Raw genomic sequence first — 22,296 nt, forward strand, 5'->3', positions numbered from 1 at the left:
ACTCAGACGTATTCAGCAATGAGTTGGGGTGTTATAATGGGACCCCCATCTCATTTGCAGTTGACCCCCAAGCGGTTCCAGTCCGGCTGAAACCGCGTAGAGTCCCATTCGCCATTCGGCCTAAACTGGACGCAGAGCTCGATAAATTATTAAAGCAAGGGGTCATCGAGCCGACAGACTTCGCCAAATGGGAGACGCCAATTGTCACACCCCTTAAAAAGGATGGCAGCCTGAGAATTTGTTCTGATTACAAAACAACAATCAACCGCTTTCTACAAGTTAGCGCGTACCCAGTCCCGGTCATTCAACATTTACTGCATACCTTTGAGCCTGGCAACATTTTTGCCAAATTGGACATGTCACAAGCGTATCAGCAGTTCCCCGTTGACAACCAAACGGCTGAACTGCAGACCATTGTGACTCACAGGGGTGCCTTCCGGTGCAAGCGTCTCCAGTTTGGCGTAAGTGTTGCCCCGGGCATTTTCCAATCCCTCATGGAGCGTATACTACAGGGCCTCCCTGGCGTAGTACCCTACTTCGACGACATATTGGTCTCGGCCAGGGACAGACCCCAACTCTTCCAGAGAGTCAGAGCAGTGTTAGACAGGTTCAGACAGCATGGCCTCAAATTAAAAAAGGAAAAATGTGCCATTGCCACTAGACAGGTGGACTTTCTGGGCTATAAGATTGACGCCTCAGGCATCCACCCCCTAGAGTCCAAGGTCAAGGCAATTCATGAGGCACCCACGCCAACCACTAAAGCCGAGCTACAAGCCTTTTGGGGATTATTGAACTTTTATGCATCATTTCTACCTCACAAAGCATCAGTAGCAGAGCCTCTACACAGGCTCTTAGATAAAAAAGCACCTTGGCACTGGGGACACAAGGAAGACACCGCTTTTCGCGCAGTCAAATCACTGCTTACATCTGACGCGGTCCTTATTCAATTTGACCCACACCTTCCACTGGTACTAGCCGCGGATTCTTCCCCTTTTGGGATTGGCGCCGTATTAAGCCATAGACTACCCAACGGCTCTGAGGCACCGATTGCCTTCTTTTCCAGAACGCTCTCAGCAACAGAGCGTAACTATAGTCAGATCGACAAGGAGGCTTTAGCCGCAGTGGCCGCGGTTAAGAAATTTCATGAATTCCTGTTTGGCCACAACTTTGAGCTAATCACGGACCACAAGCCTCTCCTGGGTCTTCTTTCCGGGGACAAGCAGACTCCCCAAGTGTTGTCTCCCAGAATGACGAGGTGGACTTTGTTCCTGGCGGCCTATTTGTACAAGCTCATCCACCGCCCAGGAAAAACATTAAGTCATGCAGACGCCCTCAGCCGCTGCCCCCTGCCAGCTCCAGCAGAAGACCCGGCCCCAGTCCACGCCATCTTCGATGTCACCGAGCTCGACCTCCCTGTCACCGCTCTCGACATCGCCACCAAATCCAAGATGGACAAAACCATCGCCCAGGTACTGGACTGGGTGAGGAGGGGGTGGCCGGGCTCAAACCTCTCAGCTGAATTCACACTTTTTAAGACCCGTCAACAGGAGCTGTCTAGCATACAGGGCTGCCTGCTGTGGGGCACCCGGGTGGTTATTCCGGCCTCACTTCGCACACCAGTCTTAGAGGCACTACACGAGGGCCACCCGGGCATCGTCCGGATGAAGGCGTTGTCACGAAGCTACGTCTGGTGGCCGGGCCTGGACGACGACATCGTCAAGTGGGTAAGCTGATGCCAACCCTGCCAGGAATCCAGACCATCCCCTCCAGTCACCACCCCCACAAAGTGGGAGAGCGCCAACGCACCTTGGTCAAGGCTATACATTGACTTAGCGGGTCCGATTCACGGCAAGACCTTCTTGGTGGTCGTAGATTCATACTCAAAATGGATCGATGTGGCCCAACTATCCACAACCACCACGCTAGCAGTTACCAAGGCTCTAACTCGCCTATTCGTAACACACGGGTTACCAGACACCATTGTTTCGGATAACGGCCCCCAGTTTGCCTCAACAGAATTTAGCCGTTTTGCCACAAATCTTGGCATCCAACATATCTTCACGGCTCCTTTCCATCCTGCCAGCAACGGATTGGCAGAACGAGCCGTTAGATCCACAAAAGAAGCATTAGCCAGATTCAGCAAAGAAGATTGGCATCACAGGCTCTCCCGTTTCTTGCTGAGCCAACACTCGACCCCTTGCATGGTCACCAACAAATCCCCTGCAGAACTTCTAATGGGTAGGCGCCTAAGAACTGTGTTGGATAGGCTCCACCCTCACTATTGTCTTGACACCCCTCTCGCTTCAATGACGGGGGTCAGAGATTTTGTCTTGCAGGAACATGTATTTGCGAGGAACTATGCCGGAGACCCACTGTGGATTCCAGGAGTGATAGTAGCCATCACCAGCCCCCGGTCGTACCGAGTCCAGCTGGAAGACGGCCGCATCTGGAGAAGACACCTGGATCAGCTAAGGAAGCGACAGGGTACCTTCGCCAGTGTCGGATCGTGGGCTCAGGTCGACCCCCAGGTGCCACACCAAGCTCCCATCGAAGACCATGCCAGGGCCACTGCACCACCTACACCCGGACCAGGAGAGTTGGCAGTAGACCGGGACTGCCAGATGGGTCCGCCACCGGCACCAGTAGACGGGATCACAACATCGCCAACCAGAAGCACCACACCGGTGCCAGTGCAAACCCCAGAGCGAGGCTGCACCCCATCACCAACCCTACCGGGTTCCTTGGACTCTGAGACACTTGGTAACTCACTGGAGTTACGACGCTCGGGGCGCCAGCACAGACCGCCCGCTTATTTAAGTGACTATGCGTGTTCGCATCTGGGGGGAAGGGGTGTTATGTCCCTGGAACTTGCCAAAGTCCCCACTCAGGTCCGTTCATGCTGCGGGGGCGTTTGCTGCCCCTCATTGGCTGGCCTCCCTCGACAGCCGGCTATAAAAGCCAGCTGCAGGGTCCGGCCAGCCGCTGATCGCTGGGAGCCTGCTCCAGGCAGGGCTAACACGTTCAGTCCTTTATTGCTCCAATAAAGTCTTGTTGCACCCAAGCCCTGGTCTAGCCTCTCATTGCTCAACTACAACAGCTCCCACACACTGCTGGGTCATGTTTAAGGGATTGTCCACTAGGACTCTAAGGTCCCGCTTGCAGTTACTGTTTTTGAGCCAGGTTTTGCCTGATCTGTGCTTATACCTTCGTTTTTTCCTGCCTGGGTAGAAAAACCTTGCTTTTCTCCACATTAAATTTCACGTCTTTGGATAAGGCCCATTGTTCAAGTCTGTCTAAGATCTTTTTGGACCCTCAGCTTGTCTTCTGGCGTGTTGGCTATTCCTGCAAGCTTAGTGTCATCTGCAAATTTGATGAGTCCACCTTCTATTCCCTCACCTAAGTCATTTACAAAGATATTGAAGAGCCCTGGGCCTAAGATGGAATCTTGTGGTACCCCACTGCTTACTTCCCTTTGACACCAGCGGCGTCTATGAACTCTTTCCTTCTCATTCCCTTCCACCCTCAGTTCAGAGTGATTTGTCTCCCCTCCCCAATTCAGTTGGCCTGCCAGTTACAATTAGCAGGACAAGGTCAGCCTGTCAGAGAGGGGGAGCTCTGAGAGAGCAGAAGAGTGATGAAGCTTTATTTTCTTGTCAGTTGAGCTCTTGCTACGTCAGTCTTCATACCATCAGGTTTTCATTTTATCCTGTTCAAGAAATACAGCGTAGCTTAAGGAAGAATGTGGGGGGAAGGAGACCTGGAGGAATCAGATCAAAGGCAAGGAAACTTGAGGGAGGCTGACAAACTCCAAGGTATGATGGACTTTTCACCAAATGTCAGCATGGGCTGATTAAACAAACTGCAGGGGAAGTTGATAGGCCTTTCAGTACCTAGCAAAAATCAACATCAAGTTTGCAGGAGTTCTTAAATATTTTCAAGAGGCAAACCAACGTCTAGGATTGTGTTTAGATGGAATTTTGCACAGTGCCTTCGAGTTTGCTAGACCTTGCTTTGCAAAAGTGTGAGGTTTAGGTTTTAATTTGTCATTCTTTTGCCAACATTTTAAAGGCTTCTGGATATGGCATCTGAAAACCCGAGCTGTCTTTAAAAGGCAACAGAAATTAGCTATCTTTGCACATATTGTCTGATTCATAAGTCTTCACTGAATGAATTCCCCTTATCACTTCTTGATTACTTTTTTCACAAGACATAATTGGATATGCAGTTACTAAACCTTTCTGGATGGTTTAGCTCATTCCCTTTAGTTAATTTATATATTGCTACAAAATGTTTTTTTAAAAAAATTTTTAACTTATGATTCCAATTATCAATATCCTGAATATTACCAAGATAGCATAAAGAAATAAAAAACATAAAAAGAGGGCAAGATTTCCAAAGCTGCGAGGGAAAATTCCCTGATTTTAATAGTAGTGAATAGAAACACCTATTGAGTGGTTTGGTCTTCCATGTTCTGTATCTTCTCTCATTTTGCTATAAACTGTTGCCAAGCTAATATTTTAGCCCATAACAAAAGTTGAGTTTATTGAATAAAAGGTTACATTATCCCAACATCAAAGACAGTAATACATTAAACATGGCCAATCTGAGCCAGGCAATCTCCAAATTGTGGCACCAGTGTTGCCGTTCAATGGATCTGGAGAGCAGATGTATTCAGAACTATGTTTTATAGTGGTTAACCATTAGGTACATGAAAGGCACAAAAATGAATTGCCCTATCTGATAACAAATGACAGCGGAGTGATCAAAGTCGTAACTGATGGAAAATCCAGCGAGGCTGTCAGAAGGAAACTTGTCTTGAGGCTATGATCTCCCGCTATTTGAAAGACACCCTACAAGCTTTCCTTGATGGCAATCTTAGCATATGCACCCTCTCACTATGCTAATTATCATGATGTCACCCATCCACTGCCAATTAACAAAAGACAGAAAAAAGTCAAAACACGCTCACTAATTCTACTCACTGATAATAAGTTCTGATTTGTACAGTCTTCTGCAACTAAGCTAGACATTAAGTACAGTATCCACTGAAGATGAGGCTCAGACTGAAGCAGGTGTCTTTAGAAAGGTTTGGGTCCGTCTTAAACAAATTGGGTGTCAAAGTTGCAGAACCACTTCTAAAAGAAACACACAGTTGGGTGCACAATTAAAATCAGTATGTCTCTTCTGGCAAGCTGGGGAGAAGAGAAAAGAAGGGGCGGTATTCCAATTTCCAGTTAGGAAATGATTTTATCAAGGTTCTTCTTTTCACTTTCTAATTTTTGGGGCAGGAATATGGTAGAAATTAAGGGCTACTGGGCGGGTCACATCTCAAATCCTGCAGGCTTGGAGGGTTCCTGAATCCAACAATATGCCCCAAATTAACATTAATTAACAGAAGTATTTCCCTGTCCCTCTTCTTTCTCTCCAGTAGAATTATTTTATGCTAGTTTTATCTAGCATAAAATCTAGCATTTAGTTCCATCACTTTTCCTATAGATATCAGGTTTTGGGTTGTGAACAAAATTCATTTATATCTATCTAGCCTTGTGGAAATTAGCATTAAGCTAAAAAGAAAGTAGAAGAAGAAAAAGAAGAAGAAGAAAAAGAAAGAAGAAGAAGTGAGAAATGAAGGTACAAAAGAGAAATCAGCAGAACAGAAGATGGGAAAGAAGTGTTTAGAGACATATTGGGACATCAATGGACCTGAGATCCCCTCAACTTGCTATTGGCTACGGCACTGTTTTCACTCAACTTGTGAATGTATACAGTAGCAACGTATTTGTGAAATAAGGCTGGAGAATTATTTCTGAATCTACAATTACATCTTCGAGCATGGCCACTGACGGCCTCAGTTCTTCAACCAGGTTTGTATATTTTCACCATGATCTTCCAACCCAAGTCATTTGTATAAACAGTTAACTGTTGATACAAAGAGGACAAAGAAGCACCTTCCTGCTTAAAACCTGTGCATGTTTTACAGCCACAAGAGAAACACAGCTGGGATACAAATATGTGGCTGCTCAATAAGGCTTTTGAAATAAAGATACAGATCTTTCGCTTGGAGGAATATAAGAAAATGCTGTAAGGTTACAGAGGACAGGAATTTGGATCCAAAGTTGTACAAGATGCACGGGTGAGCTGGGTGAAAGGAAGAATGAGAAATATCCACTACGCTCGTGAAGATCTTTTCTACTGAATAAGGAGGAAATTGGTTCTGCTTAAATATTTAAACTAACAGTTCTACAACTGTATTAAACATCAGTCTAGAAGAAAACTGAGGTACCAGAACTCAGAAGGGAGCCAAAATAAAGGTCTAGTTAAATTCACACTAAGTTTTAAGAGTTCACCAACAGTCATACGATGCGACATAGCATACAAAAGTATTGAGTCTTGTTCCAGACAAAAGAAGATGGAGCCTAGCCAAGCTTGAATGCTGCAGCTGCTGCTATAGTTTGCCAGTCAGGTGGCAGGAAGAACACAGAAGTAGCCAGAGAACTCTCTGAGATCAAAAAGCCAGGGATAATATGAAAAGAACATGGGAAAAATGGGAGCCAAGATGTGAAAACAAGATAAATCAGAATAGTAGATGTCAGCAATTTGATATTCTGAGATAACAGATCATCAATAGGAAAGGTTTATAACTGCTGAATACCCACAATTTGACGGAAACTTGGTAATTTATGGAGAACTAGCACTTCTGTTCTCCCAATTTGTTCTGATTTAGCGGCATTCTTAGCTTTGACAAGAACAAGATGAGACTCTGGTGGACTTGGAAGAACTCCATATTCTTCAACTGTGGGTCAGACACAGGCCAGCAGACAATTCATTCAGCTCTTCCAAGAAACCGCAAGGTTTCCTGAGATGTATGTATGTATGTATGTATGTATGTATGTATGTATGTATGTATTTATCAGAAAGCATATTTTTCAACAAAACAGAATTTTAACTACATTAATTAAAGAATAACAGAGGTTTGGTGAAATGAAAAGGAACTTGTATTATTGCAGACAAAATGTTCTTTATAAAAGATCATAGATGTCTGCAGGGTATAGCCAAAAAGAAAAAAGAAAAGAAAAGAAAGAAAGCTTTGATAGAAATTCTATGATGTATATTTATTTACATGTATGTCATCAAGTGTTTTTTTTCTCCCATGGCTACTACTTGGTTGGCTGTATATGATTTCTATTATCCTTCATTTTTAGCCACTGCACAGTGTCATCTCTTTATTAATAAAGGATTGAGTAAATAGGGTGGAGCTATTACCTTGTGTTTGACTGGGCCATGACTTCCCTGTGTCTCCATGTGTTCCTCACCACGAAACCCTGTGAGGGTGAGGAGCAAACTAATCCATGAAACTCAGGGCTCTGGATTAAAACCACCCCAGCCTTAACTTTCCGGATTGGATTCCAATGCTCTACAATATACCAGCCCTGCCCAGGACAGAATCTAACTTAACATCAGGGGTGGGATTAAATTTTTTTAACAATTGGCTCTGTGGGCATGGCTTAGTTGGTGGGTGTGACTTGGTGGTCACTGTCTGGCTGGGTGTGGCCAGCTCAACATCACTCACATTGAGGCACGCATCTCCTCGCCTGGCATCTCATGACTGTGGGGATGCTGCAACAGTCGTAAATGTGAAAAACCGTCATAAGCTACTTTTTTCAATGCCATTGTAACTTTGAATGGTCACTCCACACAAGCAAAGGACCAGCAAAGGAGGGGGAAAAAAAACTCCAGTGAAGTTCCAGAGACAGAAAGTCTAGTCCTGGCAAGAATGTAATAAGGGTAAACGGAGAGGCAGTTTCTGTAAGCAACACCAGAATGTTTCCTTCCTGCCTTCCTTACAGGATTAGGCCAGTAATTTCTTTTTAACAACCAGTTCTCTGAATCTCTTAGAATGTTAACAACTGGTTCTACCTGTAGAATCCCACCCCTGCTTAACATTCTCTTTATAATCAACTCAAGTGATTTTTTTTTAAAAAATTACTTAATTCCTATTGAACTGGATGGGAACACTTGTTTAACTTCTATATTTCCTTCAGAATTTCTCCAGCACTTACCCTGAGGGGAACCTTTCCCATTTCCAAATATACAAAATTTGGTCGATTTTCTAGTGACCTGAAGCAAGAAGAAGGCAAAACCAACTAGGAACATGTTGCTCTTTGTGACTTACTTGTTTTTTTAAAAAAATTTATTGCCCAATGATAGATACTAACAGAGGATGCATTCACTTCCAGATGACTCAACAAATTCTGGGCAGCAAGACAATTGGAGGAAGCAATAATTCTCAGGGAATTAAATGTTTTCTTCCAAGGGTAAATCAAACACAGATCCCTCCTCATTTAGTAGTATGTGAGAATGAAGATTTTTGACACCCCAATGAGATATGACTTCACAACTTACAGCATTTACTGTTAGTGTGTAAGGGTAGTGACAGTGCCACTACTCGGAGGAATTTCTATCAATCATTTCTTTATCCCCCATTTTGCATTCAGCGAGAGCCTCTGGCCCAGCCATCATAAATTTCAAGCAGTGCGTTGGAAACTGCAAGCAATATGGTCGGCAAAGGAGAAATACATTAAATGTTAGCTGCCCCATCTGAAAAACTGCTGGCAGATTGCCCAAAAACAAACTAGGTAAAATGCACCACGGTTTTTATTTAAGCCGTGGAGAGAACACGCCCACCTCTGACTGCAGGTACAGGATTTTCTGCACGAAGGTTTTCCAAATAGCTCGGAAAAGTCACTTACTACCCTATAAAATCCTGTTAAGGACCATCACTAGGCTTGACAAGTTAATGGGACGAAGATTATGAGAGCATTATTATTTTAGCAGAATATTGTGTTTCAGTCATACCCTCCTTCTCATGAGTTTATGGAGAAAATCTTGCTCAGACATCTGTGTCAGTCATCATTATATGCTATTAATGGGACACGGAGTCAGCACAAAGGCAGAAGCCGATTTCTGCTCCTTCAAGATCACCAGGAATGGAAAAAGAGGTGCAGCCAGAAAATTACAGGGCTGCCCAAGCTTTGAAGCAGCGCTCCATTTCAACTTGGCTTTGAGGAAAGTGAGGCAGGGGGATCTGCAGGGGGTGGTCAAAAATGGCCACATGGCAGCCACAGGGGCACCATCAAAGCTGTACCCATTCATCACCGCCCCCACCCGAAATGGGTGGAGCTTCGACTCCACTATCATCTTGATTTCTCTCCCCACCCCCAATATCTTCAAATCTTCTTTGTAAGGAAGCATTGTCCTTCTTCTGAACTTCTCTGTGTTTCCCTCCAAGTGCCTTCTGCTAAACTTGTACTGGAGTGGAAGAAGGAAGTGGAGGGACACCAAATATCTCGACCAAAATGATCACACTTTCACACCTTGATAGGCAAGAAGCAAACTGACCACCATGGGAGAAGATATTTCATCGAATCAAACTGGGAAGGCTTGGAATATGATGGAGAAAACAGAGATTATATGAAAAGAAGAAATAAAAACAAATGCAGAATTGATATGCAAGAGTTGACTATTTTATACTTTACATGATGGAGACGTTACCCTTTAAAAGTTAATAATTCAAATGCCTTTTAATCTCGATTGCGGTGTGAGAAGGGAAATCTTCTTTCCAAGATTTGCTAAATTCCTCAATGGGCAGGGACTTAATCTCTCAAAATATCTTCACTGTGTAGCTGACGTTCTGACTTAACAGGATTTCTGGCAGATATTTGGTGAAAACTGCCTTAATTTAACAGAAGGCTGAGATAAAAGCATAGTTAATCACAGTTAGCTAAATTACTATCAGATCAATTTTAAAAAGGTAGAGGTTTTCCCTGGCAAGTCGGGAAACTCTTCTCCATTTCTTAACCGAGGCAGCCAGCATGGTCCAAATACGCCCCTGTGGTCATGTGGCCACAATGGCTATACACCGAAAGCGCATGGAATGCTCTTACCTCCCACCAAAGTGGTACCTATTTATCTACTCACACTTGCTATGCTGGCTGGAGAATTCTGGGAGTTGAAGCCCACAAGTCTTAAAGTTGCCAAGTTTGGAGACCTCTGCTCTATATATTTCCCCCCCAAAAGTGAGGGAGATGAAAAGTACACATAAGAGTTTTGGCCTCCAGTATCAGAGGTATTCAGCATTCAGAAGTAGCCTGGAAGACTAAAAAACATGCAATATTACATTTCATACAAGTCTGTTCTTGTTGTCAGCTAATATTGGGACTTACAAAATAGCCCAAATCATTGTAGCACTGGAAACATTAAAGGAACTCCTGAAAGAATGGATTCAAAAATTAGTAACTACAATATCAACATTGTTGATAATGATGTCCAAAGAAGTGACAGATGTAGAACAAATTTTATCTGACAAATCAAAGTATTGAAAATGGAAGAGAAATGACAGGCCAAGAAAATAATTTGGAAAAGGAATGTTTTATTGGATATTCAAAAGAAACGGGCTGAAGTTAAAAAAAAAACATTAAAAGGGAAATATAAATGAAGAGTGAAGAGTGACCTGAAAAATGTTTTCTTATTAGATTTATAAAAGAGCTTGTTAAAACCTTTGAAAAAATCTTTGTGGTGGGATAAAGAAGAATGGAAGAATAGCACAATATTTGATTAAGACTGTTAGAAATAAAAGGAAATGAACTGGGTTTATTTGATGAAGGTTAAAATAATACTTTTTTTTTTTTTGCAAAATCCTGGGAATCTTTTATGGACTTTTTGTTGATACTAGAATTGAAAAAAATAATATTTTATGGATTTGCTTTTAGGTAACAAAGAGGATATGGGATGCAATCTTTTAGAAGGTGAAGTGTTACTAAATTTATTTATGGTTGTCATATGAAGGTTGAAAGTCACATTTTTACATATTTCTTTTCTCGTTATAAACACATTTCTTTCTTTCATTCTTTTTATTTTTTCCTGCATTTTTTATCCTTTTGTTCATTCTCTTGTCTTTCTCAGGGTTTAGCTTGCAGTAGTTTTTACAATGGGAATATCAACATTTCTTGAAGAATGTATTCAGGGCAAATGAGATGGAAAAAGCCAAAGAAAGTGAGTGATTTTGAAAGTTTTTTTAAAAAAGTAAAGGCTTTTGAAGGCCTTCGAATGTACATGTAATTCAAAGTAATATAAAAAAAATCAAATAATGTATCATTAAATTATTAATGGGTGTATTAGATTGAAATGAAAAGATGGATACCGGTTTTCCCTTTATTGCTTATGTAAATACATTAAGCAGTCATTCACTTATATAATATATATATCTTGTGAGTCACTGAAATGTTTTTGGAATAATATTTAAAGTGCTTAACTAGATTTATGGGAAACTCTTTTCATGATAAAGGTATTAATGTATGTTGAATTATGTCCCAAAACTTTGGAATCTGACTTTTTAAAAAAACAAAATTTTATTGCAATTTTAAATACAAAATCCTACAAGTACTAATACTGAGAATAATAAAAGAAAGAAAGAAGGTCTTAGGAACAATTTTAAAAAAAGGAAAGGAACAATTTTAAAAAAATATTAAAAAGAAGTATCTTCTGATTTTGTTTCTGTTTTAAGAGTAAATGTAAATCAACCTCTTACTCTATGCTTACAGCATTGCTTAATTTTTTTCTCAATAATTTATTGTTTTTAATTCTAATTCTCTGGCACAGATTTCATGATATTTTATGAATGTTATCATTTATTTTCTTTAAATTAGATGCATATGTAGCTTGTAATCTGTTGTTTATTCAGTTGCCTTTTTATTTTCCTGTTTTACTTTTGTTCATATTTTTTGTCTTTCATAAGTATATAAAACTTGTTCATATAAATGCAAGGATTTTTTTTTTTTACACACAGCAATCTGTGTTAGAAATAAAACATGTGTAGGAAGAAATTAAGTCCTTTTGTGAATTAGAAGGGTAGAAGATGTGGGTTGTGTCCTTGGACATACTTAGCAAGAGCACTTAGACTTATACACTGCTTCACAGTGCTTTCACAGTCCTCTCTGACCGGTTTACAGAGTCAGCCTCTTGCCACCCCAGCCACCTGGGAGTCCTCATTTTACCCACCTCCAAAGGACAGAAGGCTGAGTCGACCTTGAGCTGGTCAGGATCAAACTCCTGGCAGTGGGCAGAATTAGAATTAGCCAGCAATCCTGCATTCTAACCACTGCATCACCACCATTCTTTCGGTCAAGCTACTTTTTGAAGCAGGATGAAAGAAAAGATGCCTTTTGTAAGCCAAGAGATTGAAATGGAAAATTGGGGAGTTTTTTCTCCCCTTCCACTGTAGCAAAAGATGCAGCAGTAGAGACAAGATTGCAAAACAAACATAGAAGAGGGATCAGGGAGAGAAGACCCCGAAGCCAAGAAACTCGTAGTTGGATGAAGTTGACGAGAATCTAAGAAGGAGAACAATGAGATGTTTCAAAACACAAGGACATGAAAGGAAAAAAATAGTTTGCAAGAGGAAGAGATATAATAAATGGTGTCAGCATAGCTAAAATTCAGCTATTTCCCCTTATATTTTTTCTCAACTCACCTCTTTAATTTGTCTTAATATACCTTCCTTGTCCTTTTACCTTTTGTATAGCCCTGTTTTCTCTGAAAAGTATGCATTTCTAACATCCCCAGTTTCAGTATTTGCTGTTTGATTTTGGATGTGAAACACACACACACAAACACACACATACATCTTCATTTGAAAATGTCTGTTAAAAATTTAGGATTAGGAGAGCGTAAGATATAAACAATATCCTGATGGAAGTTTAGACGTGTCAACATTAAAAAAATGTTTTGGATACCTTTCAGCCAAGACAGTTCATATAATTTAAAGGTAAATACACCCCCTAATTGAACTCCATTCTCCATGACTTCTTTGGCAGGTCCATACAATTTTATGTGGCAATGTTACAAGAATAGTCTGCCACTTTCTTTCTTCTAGGTTGCTTGCTAATATTCCAAGTTTTTGTGGGATTTTTATTCAAAATGTTCCTGGCTCAAATCTTCTTAGTTTTTAAAATTGAACAAGTCAGTTAAAACAATTCATATTTATGATTGATTGGTCACACACCAACAATTTGGTGTCAACTCTTAGCAACTAAAGGCATAGATTTTCTCCAAGATGATCTGTCTACAAGATCTTGGCCTTTCAGGTCTTCCAGTGGCCTCTTGTCTCCACTATTTGCTTAGGGTGACATCCTCCTCCTCCTCTTTCTGTTCATCTTCACAAGCATTATAGACTTCTCAAGAGAACTAAATCCAAAATATAATTAGCAAAATATCATTGAAATATAGAAAGCTGATGGCAGGAAAAGTCCTAGTCTACCCATTGAATTTTTAATATTTTTTACTTCTTAAATTTTAATTTAATTAATCATAATTACAGCCTGATCACTCTGAGAACTCTGGGTTGATTTCTTCAAGAACCAATTGTTGTTTTTCTGGCTATTCATGTTATTCTCAGGAGTTTTTTAACACCAAAGTTTAAAAGCATCAATATTCTTCCAACAGTGTATTGCTTCTTCAGGGTCGATCTTATGCTTCCAGAGAATGTCATGGGATCATACATCACAGCATTTGAATTTGGCTGCTCTACCAAGGGTTCGTCTGTAGCATATTTCTTGACTGCTTACTCCTTTACTATTGGTGGTTGACATCTCTGAGGTCATCTCTGGTTTTTCTACTTTTTCTTCTTCTGTATTAGAGTCCCATTGTTTTTCATTATTCTCTTTGATTTTTAGTACTAGGGCCTGAATATTTTTATTTATGTTTTTGCCTCTCAAGGTAATGTCATCAGCCTGTCATGGGTTATTGATATTTCTTCCTGCAGTTTTAAAACCACGCTTATCTTCTCTAAATCTTCTCCAGCTTTCACTAATATTTGGCCCACCTGTGGGTTGAATGGGTAGCGCGGTTACTCAGGGGTTAAGACACTGGACTTACTGGTTGAAAGCCAACAGCCCAGGTTTGAGACCCACATGATGGTTTGAGCTTCCGTCCTGGCCTCAGCTCCTGCCAACCTAATGGTTTCAAAGCAAGCAAACGCAAGTAGATAAATAGTAGATAACGGCGCTCTGTGACATCACGCTGGCCACATGACCCTCAAAATGTCTTTGGAGAGCACTGGCTCAACAGCCTTGAAATGGAGATGAGTGCTGACCCCTAGAGTCAGCAACGGATAGCGGAGTAAGATCCGCAGAGAGTCTTTTACCTTTAAAAAAAAAAATAAACTGAATAAATAAAGGGACAGTATAAGGCCTTGTTATACTTCTTTGGCAGCTTGGACTCCGTCTGTTTCCCCATCTTCTGTTGTACTTTGGTTTTCTGACTTGCATGTAAGTTTCGCATAAGGACATTCTGTTCTTTTGGAATTCCCCTAATCTTCTAAGCACTTTCTAAAGCTTGATGTACTTGAGAGTTCAAGTCCTTTCTATAATTAATTAATAGTGTTAAATCAACGATTTGTGTCAAATGGGCCCAAATTTTATATCAGGACTCAATACAAGGGCAAAGTCATATCAACTCCCCCACTGCCTGCATCAGGCACTCTGTTGCAGGTCTCAAAGGGACCGTCTGGGGAAAATGAGATTTTAATAGCACCATTGAACCAAGGATTACTGAACTCCCACACATCAAAATGTTCCAAGCAATCTCAAATGCTCTGAACAAACACAATGCATTTATAGCATGTTACAATTGTTCATTGATAGCTCAGTGGTAATCTTCTTCATGTGTAACCTGTACATGTATAGCCAAACTGTCTTTCCCTCCAATTCCCTGTATCTCATGCCAAATTAAAACCTCTGGCAGTCCAGCCAGTCTCTGCAGCTGATGAAGTGAGAGGCAGCTCATGAAAGGTTATGCCTTTTAATTCAGTATATTAGTTGGAAAAGCTGCTCTCAGACGTCACATTTTTTGCTGTCATAGACCAATGATAAGTCAGTTGGAGGAACAATATCATCAAGAAATTGATAAACTGCACCTGGGGAGAAAGGGCTAGTTATAAATACAACTCATTTGAATCCTTTTCAGTAATTGCTTCCTAAAAAAAATCTAGATCTCCACAATTTAAACCATTTGAGGGAGTTTATCAATTATGGTAAGTTGTTCAGAGGTGAAGAACTAAGTTTCTGGATGCCCAGCTGGTATATTCCTTTTGGTACATTAAAAATAAAATAAAAGAAAGGGATTCTTGCACTCTGCATAATATCAGTTCATCTATCCTCTTTATTAACAGACTGCCTTGAAATTTCATATGCAGGAGGCTTTGGTAGCCTTAGAAAATAGATCAATACTCACAATGCATACTTGCAATTTTTTTTAAAAAAAGAGAAGCTATCTGACCCAGAATATGGATTTGTATTGTACTATTATATAGGGATATTGTTCTTGCTAGGCTATTGGTCTTGTTTAGACAAATACAGTATATTCCATTTATTCGTATACTTCACCACTGCACACTTCCAGTTATGATGCCATTTGATTTCTACGAAAGCCTTGTCATTCCAAAAAACAGAGTCCCACCACCATCTAGAAGATCCCCCAAGCAGGGGAAGTTATGGATGTACTTAGTAGAACAGACTAAAAATGGTTTAGAGCCACACTTATCAAGATCAGGCATTCTGGATGATGCAAAATACCTAAATCTGGAGTATTTGTAAGCAGAACATAGAATAATGGGTGGGAAGGAACATTGGAGGCCTTCTACTGGCAGGGGATCCTGTACCATTCTGGCTATATGTGTGTGTGTGTGTGTGTAGATATATATAGAGGGGCAGGGGTGGGATTCAATTTTTTTAACAACCAGTTTTGTGGGCATGGTTTAGTTGGTGGGTGTGGCTTGGTGGTCATGTGACTGGGTGGGTGTGGCCAACTCAACATCACTCATGTCAAGGGGCGCTTCTCCTCATCTGGCCTCTCATGACAGTGGGGATGCTGCAACAGTCATAAGGGTGAAAAATGGTCATAAGTCACTTTTTTCAGTGCCATTGTAACTTTGAATGGTCACTAAATGAATTGTTGTAAGTCAAGGATTACCTGTACAAAATTACAGAAAGCTTCTTTGCTTGCAAAAAGCTGCCCTAAATACCAATCATTAGATTAAAAATACCTGCAAGCTGGTGTTAAAAATCAGGCAGGGTGCCAGAGCACCTTGAGGAATGAAAATAGTTAAAATGAAGTGATAACTATCAAGCAGCCAACTCTTGCTCATAAAGTGAAACCCTTTAGCAGAGAGGTCATTTAAGCTCTCCAGAAAAAGCACACCCAGGAAAAGCAATCCTTAGATCCATTTGCACCACTTAAAGTTATCAGCTGGTCTCACTCGCCTCACAAGATACCCTAAGGAAATCATGCAGATTTAAGGAAAGGTCACATGCCTCTCAGAAAGGCAGTAAAAAAATCAGTGCCAAGCTTTCATCCTGCCTCTTGGAGGTATACCGCAAAAGGACAGTGCCAGATAGTACTAAAGCAGTGAAGGAAGACCCCCCCCACTCCCCAGATAGAAAAAGAAACCACGAGGCAGGAAAAAATTCAAACATAATACAAATAATTAAATCACAACAGTAGCTGTTGCTTGTTGAAGCAGAATGGGGAAAATTATCCCAACAATAAACAGGATTAAACGTCACCAAGCACAGAATTAACCTTCACCAAAATGCAGTTTTAGACCAAAACTCAGAAAGATTATGTAAACTCATGTTTGAATGTCAATTTTTCTAACTAGCCAAAAAACCTTGCTGAATGTCACTCATCTTGGTTCCCTGTCACTAAAAGCTTTGCTTAATGATTCAATTATTTCTTCAAAGTGCTGATTGTCCTGGGAAGCACTGTATTTCCTCCCAACAGCAGTGTAAAAATCTTAAATCAATCCTTCCCCTTTAAGAAAGTCAAGCCTCAGAAGTTCCAGAGACAAGAAGTCTAGGCGTACTGCCAAGAATGTAATAAGGGTGGAAAAAAAACAAAAGGAGATTGCTTCTAACTACTGGTTCTCCAAACTGCTTAGAAAATTAACAAGGGGTTCTATAGAACCAGACAGAACTGGTAGAATCCCACCCCTGTATACTGGGTTTCCTGTTCCTAGACTTCAAGCTTGCAAGAAACATTCCTGGATTCCTCTCCATGGATGGATGATCTGGGATTTCTGTTTACGTATTTTTGTCATTAAGGCTCTAAGACAGAAGTGGGCCCTTCTTTGTCTACTGTATGGGGTCCTCCCCTTCCTGCTTGTCTATAATGCAGATGTCAAAGTTCCGAGAAACACACCCAGAGAAATCTGAACTCCGAGGCAGGCAGGTCCCTCAAAGAACATGTTTATTGGATGCATCACACTGACACGGTTCGTGAAAACCAACACTGAAGTTTCCCACGTTAATAGCATCATTAAAAGAGCAACTGTTTTCCTCCCCATTTGTCCCAAGTCACATGGTCCAATTAAAACAGTGGGCAGGCTCCCCAGTCACTGCCATCCATTGGGATGACCTTGGTTCCTGTGGGAAGACTCATTGCTGTGTCTGCTGACGGTCTGTCTACTTCCCTTCTCCCCTAGAGTAGGAGGCAACTAGGAAGCAGCAAAAGACAGTTTCAGCCGGGTTTGATTCAGAGTTGACAGCAGATGTATCACTACCTTTTCCTGGATCCAGATTGAAAGGCACACCTTCAAATCAACTCCCTTTCTACAGACTTTGCTTCTGTCCTGGCCTGCCTGAAGGAATGTCTGGGTGCTGAGATGCAAATCTCCCTCCCTCCTTCCCTCCCCTTTGTACAAATGTCATGTTATCACACACAAGTCCATAAAGGTTTTAATCTTTAAATTTTATCTCTTGCCCACTTTGAAAACAAGGGCTGTGTGAGCATCAGCCTGTATAATCCTGAGTTTCAAGGTTGCTGAAGTAGGAAAGGACACAGAGAAATCCAATTGTGATCTATTAGGAGATGAAGGTCACAAGAAGGACTCCTTTCTCCTCTGTCAGATACAATTCTCCTTGGTCTTGCTTGAAGTTCTGTCTATTCCCTTCCTTCCCACTGGAGGAGAGGGTGAATTTAGCAGAAGGCCTGCTTAGAAAGCAGAGAAAGATTTGGCTGTAGTCTAAAATTTTAAAGGAGTGCGATTGCTGTTGCATTGCTTATGAGTCTAAGAGGAAAAACAAAATGTGCCAAATCAGTTCATGAGTTGAAATGAACAAGATTTTGGCTTGTATTTAAAAAGTTCATTAATGCAAAAATGTATCTGTTATGCTGCAAAATAAATTGTTGCCCAAGAGTTTCCTGGCCAGTATTCTTACTTGTTTCCTCATGGCGCTTCACTTTTGGCCCAATCATTTGTATCTGTAGACCTTCTACAGCTGTGTGGATCATTTCTTTAGGCTGCTACCCATATTTGCAGAGTTATGTGCCCGTTGTGCTTGCAAAATAGAATAACCTTGGTTCATACATGGCGTTTTCTGAATAAATTGAATCTTGCAAAGCAGAACAGATGCCTTCAATGGGGCTTTGGTAGCCATGTTGAGGAACAAGCAATATATACAGGGAAGATAATTTGCAAAGGAACAAAAACTAAATACGGCATAAGAAAGTCCAATATTTCAAATCCCCTTTTAATTTGTTTTAATCTAAATGAATTCCAAAGGAAAAAACTGAATACCCGAGTTATTAATTTACTTCCTATGAGGCGAAGGTTGTTCAGAAATTTATCTTACCACCCCCTTGGATGCCTGTAAAGTGATTTGCTCCAATTCTATGGTTCTCCAGCTATTTATCAATTGACAAACCTGAACTGTCAAAACAATTTTTTAAAAACTGAACAACATCCAAGAACAAGGAAGGGTTTCTTCATAACATATTCTGGCATTGCCTTATCTGTTCATTCTTACACATAACAAGCACTAAACTGTTTTAAGAGATCTAGATTTTCAAACTTTTTTTGTTTAGCTGAAGGATATTCAGTGTCTCAAAGTAATCAATCTTGCACTGAATTTTTGCTCTGACTCAAACCAATGTCAAATAAACCTCTTTGTTGGCATAGTGAACATCCAAGAACATTGACAGACTGAGGGATATATAAACTGTATTTTGGCAGCCCCAATTTTGAATTTATATGCTAACTGATTGGGACAGATTGAGACAGCTTGAGTTTATACCCATCCCATACTGAGTAATAGACCAGTTTTCCTCCTTCTGGATGCAGACAACGCACTAATATTCTCTTTAATGCAAGTAGGCCTGGGGTAGATTTTGTGCTATGGCCATAATTACACTGAGGAGAAGCTAGTTATCAACTCCAATAAACATCTTTTCTAAAAGGCCAGTGGCTGATTGATGGAAAGAAATAAAACCAGATTTTGATAGGTGAAAACAATGTAAAACTTTCTTGGCCAGGACTTATCGTGACAATAAAAATAAATGCACTGCTCAAGATGAGCTTCTTATTTCAAATGGCAGATATAAACAAAAGAAGAAACGAATTTTAAAGAACGCATGGTAAGGCAAAGTTTATTTAAAAATTGGAATCTTTTGAGAACAAGGATATGTCTGGCAATTTCTCCATCAACTTCACTGCCAAATGTTTCTTTTTATTCTCTTTTAAGGAAAATTATAATAAGATTTGCTGATATGCTACATCCAGACTCAGAAAACAGACTGAACAACAACAATAATAATTACTCAATAACGGTAGATATTTTCTAGAAGAATAAAAAAGTGACTTTAAAGAAGGATGGACCTTGAGAAAAACAACAAATACAGAAATACAGAATCAAGATTATTTATTGAGCCACTTTTATAAATTATTACTGAAATAGAATATGGAGGCAGAACAAATTAAAATTCACATAATAAAACGGATGCAAAATTTAAAGAGTAAATACCAGAACACTGAGAAGCATAATGAAAAATAAATAAAAATCATTCCAAGCTGTAATTTGAGGTAGGTATAAAATGTTTTATAGATAGAATATAGTTCTGTCAATGATCACCAGGATGGACAAATCATATAATAATAAATGTTGGAAAGGACTCAATAAAAATAGCCATTTTATCACATGTGGTGGCCATCCAAAAAAAAAAAAAAAACCCTCATGAGTATTGGAAGTGAATAAATCAAAACATCAGAACAGTTTAAAAATAAAGTTTGAACTGAAACCACACATATTTTTATTGGGAATAATTCCAGAAAGCATACATGGAAAATGTCACAACCTATCAAGGTATTTGCTGACAGCAGCGAGAGCAAGACTTGTACAACGCTGGGAAAAAAGAAAGTTTGCCAATGATACAAGACTTGGAAACCAAAATTGGAGAAAAAGCAGCAATGGCAAAACTGACATTTTACATTCATAAGAGGAACGTAACTAAATTTAAGCAGGGACTTTATATACTACACGTCACATAGCAAGGCAGATCCAGATCTTTGAAATACGATTTCTAGGAAAAAATAAATAAGAGACCAATCAAAACAATGCATGAAATGTTTTAAACAGATACAAGCAAAAATTTCCAATGTTTAACATTTTAAATATAATGTAAACATTTAAGGAGCGGTTAGTGACAGGGTGCGGGGGAGGGAAAAGGTGTCACCAAAAATCATCTTCACAACAGTTTGACTATGATGGTCATGTTTTTTTTTTACTTTGCCTCTTTTATCCTTGTTTTCTGCTTTTTTTTTGGTACACTTTATGCTTTCCCAATTAGAAAATTAGAAATAAAATTACGCCATTAGCATTGATCAAATCCTTCCAACAAGAAGGATAAGTCAAGGTGTTGAAGATCACTTTTGATTCCCATGAAGTTTGGGTTTGGCAGACTTTTCAAGACTTCTGCCCCAAATAAAATCTACCTGCAAAATCTACCTGCAACCAAGGGTTAGGTTTAGGGGTAAGTGAGGTGTGATGAGGGGGCGGGATTCTCCTGTGGTGAATATTTCCCTGCAAGACCTATAAAGTCACCTTTCCTCCAAGTTCTAGGAAGCTTTCAAAACATGACTTTGCGGGGGATTGAAGCAAGGGTAAGAGATGGAGTAGTATTGAGATGAATCTCGCTGCTTGGTCACAACGCTGCAACCATCATAAATATGAACCAGTTGCCAAGCATCTGAATTTTGACCACGTGACCATGGAGACACTGCAGTAGACATAAATGTGAAAAACGGTCATAAGTCACCAACCACAGTGGGGCAGGCTTTGAATGTTGGTACGTGCATTTTGTTTAAGAAAAATATCTTAGGACCAGAAAACTTACTAATCACACCATTTATGCGTGTGAAAATACTGCCTTCTTGACATATTTCCTTAGTATCCCACTGACTGTGCTTTGTGTTTATAACACTGATTTAACAATATTCCCTTTTTTTCCTACTTACCTCTATTCTTTATGTTTTCTTCTACTTCTTTTTCTCTTCACAGAAGTTTCATTTTTCTCAGGTTGATTGATCTCTTCTAGGAATGTCTCCGTTTTGTGCAACCGGCATTAATCAAGGATTATGCTAAGTCTGTTGTGGCCAGAAAATGTGTTTCATGTGGACCTTCATTTCTGAAATGCTTTTTCCCATTCATGAAAGAGTAAGGCTGATTTTTAGACACAAGGCAAGCCACAATTTTAGATTGCTATAAACACTGGGCTTCAATAAAATCAACATATATCTATATCTTTGTATATGTAGAAATGTAGAAATGTAGATAGATAGATAGATAGATAGATAGATAGATAGATAGATAGATAGATAGATAGATAGAGATAGAGAGATAGGTATAGGTATATATAGATATATAGATATTTTGAGGGTGTGATGAACAGCAGCAGATAGTGTAAATAATTTTGGAAGGTTTCTGGCTTTTTATTTTTTTTAAGAAGGAAGTTTATGCAAAAGTGATTTCTCCCCATCCCACATTTTTCTCACTCCAGAACAGAGAAAATTTTAGTCTGCTAAGAGATTTTCACTTGAAAATAAAAAAATAGACAGCAAGGATAAGCATTAATTACAAGGCTCTGGCTTAGGCTTTTCTGGCCAGTGAAAACCCTCCTGCTTGAGCAGGACATTGGATCCAAAGAGCTTCAAGGTTACTTCCAACCCAATTATACGATGTTCTGCATTCTGCTTTCTCTAAAAAATAGTAATTGTTGTTAGTCACTCAAGCTCTGTTTAGTTTTGCTAAGGTTTGGTTTTAACTGATGCAAAGCGTGAGCAAAATAACACAAGGTCATCATAGTGGGACTTGGGGCTCAGCCTTGAGAACATTTGGTGGATTGGTGAGGAGAAGTTATGAGACTGTTGTACAAGCACTTCAGTAAGGTCACCAGGAGAACTTCAAGTCT

This window comes from Pseudonaja textilis, chromosome 6 (assembly GCF_049901715.1).
Source record: "Pseudonaja textilis isolate UNSWEBS1 chromosome 6, rPseTex1.2, whole genome shotgun sequence".
NCBI lineage: Eukaryota > Metazoa > Chordata > Lepidosauria > Squamata > Elapidae > Pseudonaja > Pseudonaja textilis.